Source organism: Oryctolagus cuniculus, chromosome 5 (genome assembly GCF_964237555.1).
Source record: "Oryctolagus cuniculus chromosome 5, mOryCun1.1, whole genome shotgun sequence".
Lineage (NCBI taxonomy): Eukaryota > Metazoa > Chordata > Mammalia > Lagomorpha > Leporidae > Oryctolagus > Oryctolagus cuniculus.
In genome coordinates, this window is record NC_091436.1 from 26,059,674 (window position 1) to 26,065,959 (window position 6,286).

A 6,286-nucleotide genomic window follows, 5' to 3' on the forward strand; every position below is an offset into this window, starting at 1 on the left:
TACCTACCTCCTTTTGGCAATGATAGCTTATGCTTTGCTGTTCTAATATTTTATAGGAATTAAATCATATAGGACATACTCTTTAGTGTATGGCTTATTTTATTCCCTATAATGTTTTCACCATTCATTCATATTCTGTGTACATTAACACAAGATGAGCATCTCTAATCTAAAAATCTGATAGCTGCTCTAAAATCGAAAATATTTTGAGAAGCAATATGACACTACAAATGGAAAATTCCACATATGACCTCATGACGTCACAATCGAAACAACAAATTATTTAAAAATAACATATAGAGCTGGCGCCGCGGCTCACTAGGCTAATCCTCCACCTGCGGCACCGGCACTCTGGGTTATAGTCCCGGTTGGGGCGCCAGATTCTGTCCCGGTTGCTCCTCTTCCAGTCCAGCTCTCTGCTGTGGCCCGGAGGTGCAGTGGATGATGGCCCAAGTGCTTGGGCCCTGCACCCGCATGGGAGACCAGGAGGAAGCACCTGGCTCCTGGCTTCAGATCGGCGCAGTGCGCTGGCCGTAGCGGCCACTGGGGGATGAACCAACGGAAGGAAGCCCTTTCTCTCTATCTCTCTCTCTCACTGTCTAACTCTATCTGTCAAAAACACACACACACACACACACACACACACACAGACAAAACATATAGAATCAACCTTTGGCAATGGTACTAGGTGGGTATGAAACATAAGAAAATTTTGTGTTTAGATATGGTTTCTATCCCTGACATTTCAATAGGTACACGTGAATATTACAAAATCTGAGAAAACTTGAAATCTGAAATACTCCTAATCCTAATTGTTCCAGAGAAGCATTACTCATCCTTTACTTACTCTTCAGTGCTGACTTGTCTATGGACAGCACTTGGAAATGTGTTGTTTTCCAGGTTAATTTCAGAATTTGATCTCTTATTTTTCTAAAGTGGATGCTCTTGAGTTTACAAAATGACAGTGTAACTTATAGTTTATCTTCATTTAGCATCACATATTTTGCATATATTGTAAGAACATCAGAAGATTATATTTTTAAATGTTCTCACATATTCTTTGTGCTGTCCTGTACTCTCCTTCTATGTATGCTGTAAGTGCTACAGTCCATTTTTATTTTTCTTTAGACAATTACTTTTCAAAGAAATTTTAACACAAGGTGTAAATGCATTAGATAATTGTCACATATTTATCTTTTTTATGCTTTTCCTCTGTGTAGATGAGAATTTCCATCTGGTATCATTTTCCATTCATTTGAAGAAGTTCCTTTAGTATTTTTTGTGGTGAAGGCTTCCAGGTGATAAGTGACAAGTTCTTAAGCTTTTTTTTTAATTTTGAAATTTCTTCATTTTTGTCTTCAATTTTTAAGAATATTTCCACTCAGCATAGAATTCTAGCAACCAGAGTTGTGCCACAGCAGATTAAGCTGCCACCTGCAGAGCTGGCAGCTCTATGAGCACAAGTTTGAGTCTTGGTTGCTCTACTTCCAATTAATCTCCCTGCTAACATGCCTGAGAAAGTAGCGGAAGATGGCTCAAGAACTTGAGTCCGTGCCACCCTCATGGGAGACCTGGATGAAGCTCCTGACTCCTGGCTTCAACATGGCAGAGCCCCAGCTGTGGTGGACATTTGGGGAGTGACAAGCAAATGGAAGATCACTCTCTATGTCTCTTTCTCTCCCTCTCTGTGTAACTCTGCCTTTCAGTTAAATAATTTTTTTTTAAAAGAATAGAATTCTAGGTTGACAATTTTCTTTTTCTTTTGCCCCCCCCCCCTTTTTTTTTGACAGGCAGAGTGGACAGTGAGAGAGAGAGACAGAGAGAAAGGTCTTCCTTTTCCATTGGTTCACCCCTCAATAGCCCCTGCGGCCAGCACACCACGCTGATCTGAAGCCAGGAGCCAGGTGCTTATCCTGGTATCCCCTGTGGGTGCAGGGCCCAAGGACCTGAGCTATCTTCCACTGCACTCCCAGGCCACAGCAGAGAGCTGGGCTGGAAGAGGAGAAACCAGGACAGAATTCGGCGCCCCGACCAGGACTAGAATCCCGTGTGCTGGTGCCACAGGTGGAGGATCAGCCTAACGACCTGCGGCGCTGGCCCCTTTTGGTTCTTTAAAGATGTGCTATTTTCTTTGTCTTCCATGGTTTCAGTTAGAAATTACTAATCTTTCTCATCTTTGCACAATTGTATATACGTTAAAAAATACTCTGGCTATTTTGTACTATGTTCTCATTGTCACTGTTTTTAAGTAATTTGATTTTGACAAAATTTGGTTTGGTTTTGTATTTATGCTACTTGGGATTCATCAAGATTCTTAGATTTGTGAGTTTACAGTTTTATCAAATTTATAAAATGTTAAGCCATTATATTATACTTTCAATTATTTTCTTCTGTCTTCCTCCAACTTCCCTTTATTTTCCACCTGAAATTCCACTTATGTACTAATTGTTTTATCTAGTTCTAATGCTCACTTAAGCTCAGCTCTTTTCCTACCAATTTTTCTTTTTAAAAAAATGTTTCTCTCTTGCTTCAATGGTTTTACTGCATTAGCTCATAGTTTCTCAGTCTCATTGGGGCATGCTGAGTTGTATAACTCTTCGTGCTAGGGTCCTGTTTTGTGCCTTCTAGGACATTTAACAGTGCCCATGATCTCTATCCACTGAATACTGTAGCAGCCACCCTGAGGTTGTGAGAACTTAAAATGTCTTTAGATGTTGCCAGATGTCTCCACATGGGCAAAAATGTCCCCACTGGAGAATTATTATCCTAAAGCTGATCCCATTATTAATATGCTGTTGTACTATATCATTTCATATCAGATATTAAGTTTCCACTTCTAGATGTCCCATTTTTAGGGTTTAAGATTACCACAGCATTTTATTATTTCTTTAGATTCTTGAAACTACTTATACTATTTATTTATAACTATTATTATTAATTTCATAGTCTCTGTTACTTCTAGGTCTGTACTTGCTGACTTATTCTTCTTAAAATTGTAGGTCACATTTTCATGCTTCTCCCTATATCCAGGGAATTTTTAACAAATGCTGGACATTGTGATGCCACACTGATCTCCCCTTTCCACTCCCCCCTCTGGTATAATATTAAATTTTGTTCTGGCAGGCAGTTGAGTTCCTTACATTCACAATTTATCTTTTTAAGGCTCCTTTTTAACTTGTTGCTTCTTTATTATGGACCTAGTGTAGTCTTATTATCAAGCTTGAACTTCTCGAGTCTCCCCTGGATATCCTTGGTGTCTAAAGAAAATATTCATCTCTTCTTGGATGCAGCCCAACTATCTCATGGTCCTGTGTGAGCTCTGGGATTTATTCTGAGTACAACTTCCACTTTTTGTTGTTGTTGTTGTTGTTGTTGTTTTCAGAAGTTTATTGGTTTTTTGTCTAGCCTTGTGAATTCTCATAGCATGCCTGGCTTATTTAGGCAAGAGTTCAAAAGGATCCAATACAGATTTTTGGGTCATTTTATCTGCATAGCTTTATCCTTGAGTAACTTGCTCTGTACATTCCAGGCTCTTCATCTTAATTGAATTTCAAACTCTGCACCCTTGACCAATGAAACTATGATTATCATTCTCTCTCTCTGTCTGTCTGAAAGGAAGAAAGCTGGGACAATTACAGGACTCATCTGTTTTTATTCTCTCAGGGATCAGTCTTGTATGACATGTTGTCTAACATCTCAAGCTGACTTACCTCAAACGGTAGAGCTAGAAACATACCAGGGGATTCCAATTCAATCCCATAAAGGTGGCATGTACCAATGCCATCGCACTAGTCCCAGTGATCAATTTCTGTTCACAATTGATCATAATGATAGGACTAAGAACCAAAGGGATCACATAAACAAGAATAGTGTCTGCAAATACAGAATAAAAAAGGGAGAGAACGATCCAACATGGGAAGTGAGATACACAGCAGACCCATAGAATGGCAGATGTCCTAAACAGCACTCTGGCCTCAGAATCAGCCCTTAAGGCATGCGGATCCGGCTGAAATGCCCATTAGAATATTTCAGGCATGGAAAGCCAAGACACTCTGGGGAAAAAAAAACACCTAAATGAAAGATCTCCGTGAGTGAGATCCCAGTGGAAAGAACGGGTCATCAAAGAAGGAGGTACCTTTCTCTGAAGGGAGGAGAGAACTTCCACTTTGACCATGGCCTTGTCTAAATATGATCAGAGTCGGTGAACTCAGGGGGCTTCCCTAGCCTTGGCAGCTCATGACAAGAGCCTAGGGTGATTACTGAGGCCATAAACAAGAGTGTCAATTTGTTAAGTCAACAACAGGAGTCACTGTGCACTTACTCCTCATGTAGGATCTTTGTCCTTAGTGTGCTGTACATTGAGATTGAATGCTATAACTAGTACTCAAACAGTATTTTTCACTTTATGTTTCTGTGTGGGAGCAAACTGTTGAAATCTTTACTTAATGTATGCTAAACTGATCTTCTGTATATAAAGAGAATTGAAAATGAATCTTGATGTGAATGGAAGGGGAGAGGGAGTGGAAAAGGGGAGGGTTGCGGGTGGGAGGGACGTTATGGGGGGGAAGCCATTGTAATCCATAAGCTGTACTTTGGAAATTTATATTCATTAAATAAAAGTTAAAAAAAGAAAACAATTGTTTAAAAATTCTGTCCTATTTTTCAAACCATTTACAGAAATAAGGCAAATCTGATATCAGTTATTCTGTCATGATTAGAAGTGAAGTCCAATAATTTCATTATAAATAGATAACAATAATCAGCATGAGACTGAGTGTAAATGGATTGGTGTAATGCTACTTTGACTGAAACTTTATATTGATAAGTGAAGAAAGAACATTTCAATGTGTAAGACAATTTTTTATTTCTAGGTTTGCAATAAGATTATAATGATTTTTATGTTTTTGCAGTCTCTTCCTGGATATATGCCATTAAAGGAGTTGATTTTGAAAGGCACATTTGTGGAGTTTGCAGATATTTCAACCACATTACTACATCACTGAGTCCTATTTTATGCTCATATCAACTATGCATATATATAATGAAAATATACTGGTCTACATATTTCTCAGTCCAGCTTTCCCAAGGAATTGATGAAAAAATGAAACAACTCTTATTGACATTTTACAACTCTTAAGTCAAAAACAATTACACTTTTAAAGAAAACAGGAAGTGCATTTTACTGGTTAAGGCACCAGAAGACGTAGAGTTATCACAGAACATCTCATCAGCTAGGGCACAGATATTCTGGCTACATAGCATTTCTGGGCACTACTTTACTTTGCTTGATGCTTGGGAGTCAGAGGAGGGTTCTCTGGCAATGGGATAGAACTTAGGACTCACAAAGGCTCTTGAGGGTAAGTCTTGTGTGTGAAAATCCCGAAGTGGTTGCAAATCTTGCTTCTACTTTGAACAGTAGTTTTCTATCATTTTTGAGAATTCAATAGGTGATCAGTATGCACTTATTTAACAAATCATTATCAAATCATTGTCATTGGTGAGTGTATGGTGTTGTAGGCTTCTCCTATCCCAGTGCTTCCTCTTCCTCATACATTATGCCTTTTCTCTCAGTGAACAGAGACTTTTTCTGGGGGACCAATTCTGGGAAAGTTACCAAAAAAACAAAAACAAAAACAAACGTGAAACTAATGCTTTTATGAAACTAATGCTTCTATGAGTCAATGTGCATTTATATTCCAAAGTCAAAATGTTTCTGTATGTTCTGTTTCTGGACTCTTAGTGTGCTCCTTGCTGCATTTATCACACATACACACACACACACACACACACAGATTTGCTCTAGGTTCTTCAAAGCCATCTATGCACAAGTTAGAACCAATGGTTTATTTGTCATTCCCCTGGGGGTGGGAGGTGGGGCAGGGTAATAGTTACAAAGGACTTCATAACTTCTGGGAGATATCAATAAAAGAAGGAATGCCATACATAAAATATAATTAAATAGCTTAGTAGTGTTTTTTTTTTTTTTTTTTTTTTTTTTTTTTTTTTTTTGACAGGCAGAGTGGACAGTGAGAGAGAGAGACAGAGAGAAAGGTCTTCCTTTGCCGTTGGTTCACCCTCCAATGGCCGCCGCGGCCGGCGCGCTGCGGCCGGAGCACCGCGCTGATCCGATGGCAGGAGCCAGGAGCCAGGTGCTTTTCCTGGTCTCCCATGGGGTGCAGGGCCCAAGCACCTGGGCCATCCTCCACTGCACTCCCTGGCCACAGCAGAGGGCTGGCCTGGAAGAGGGGCAACCGGGACAGAATCCAGCGCCCCGACCGGGACTAGA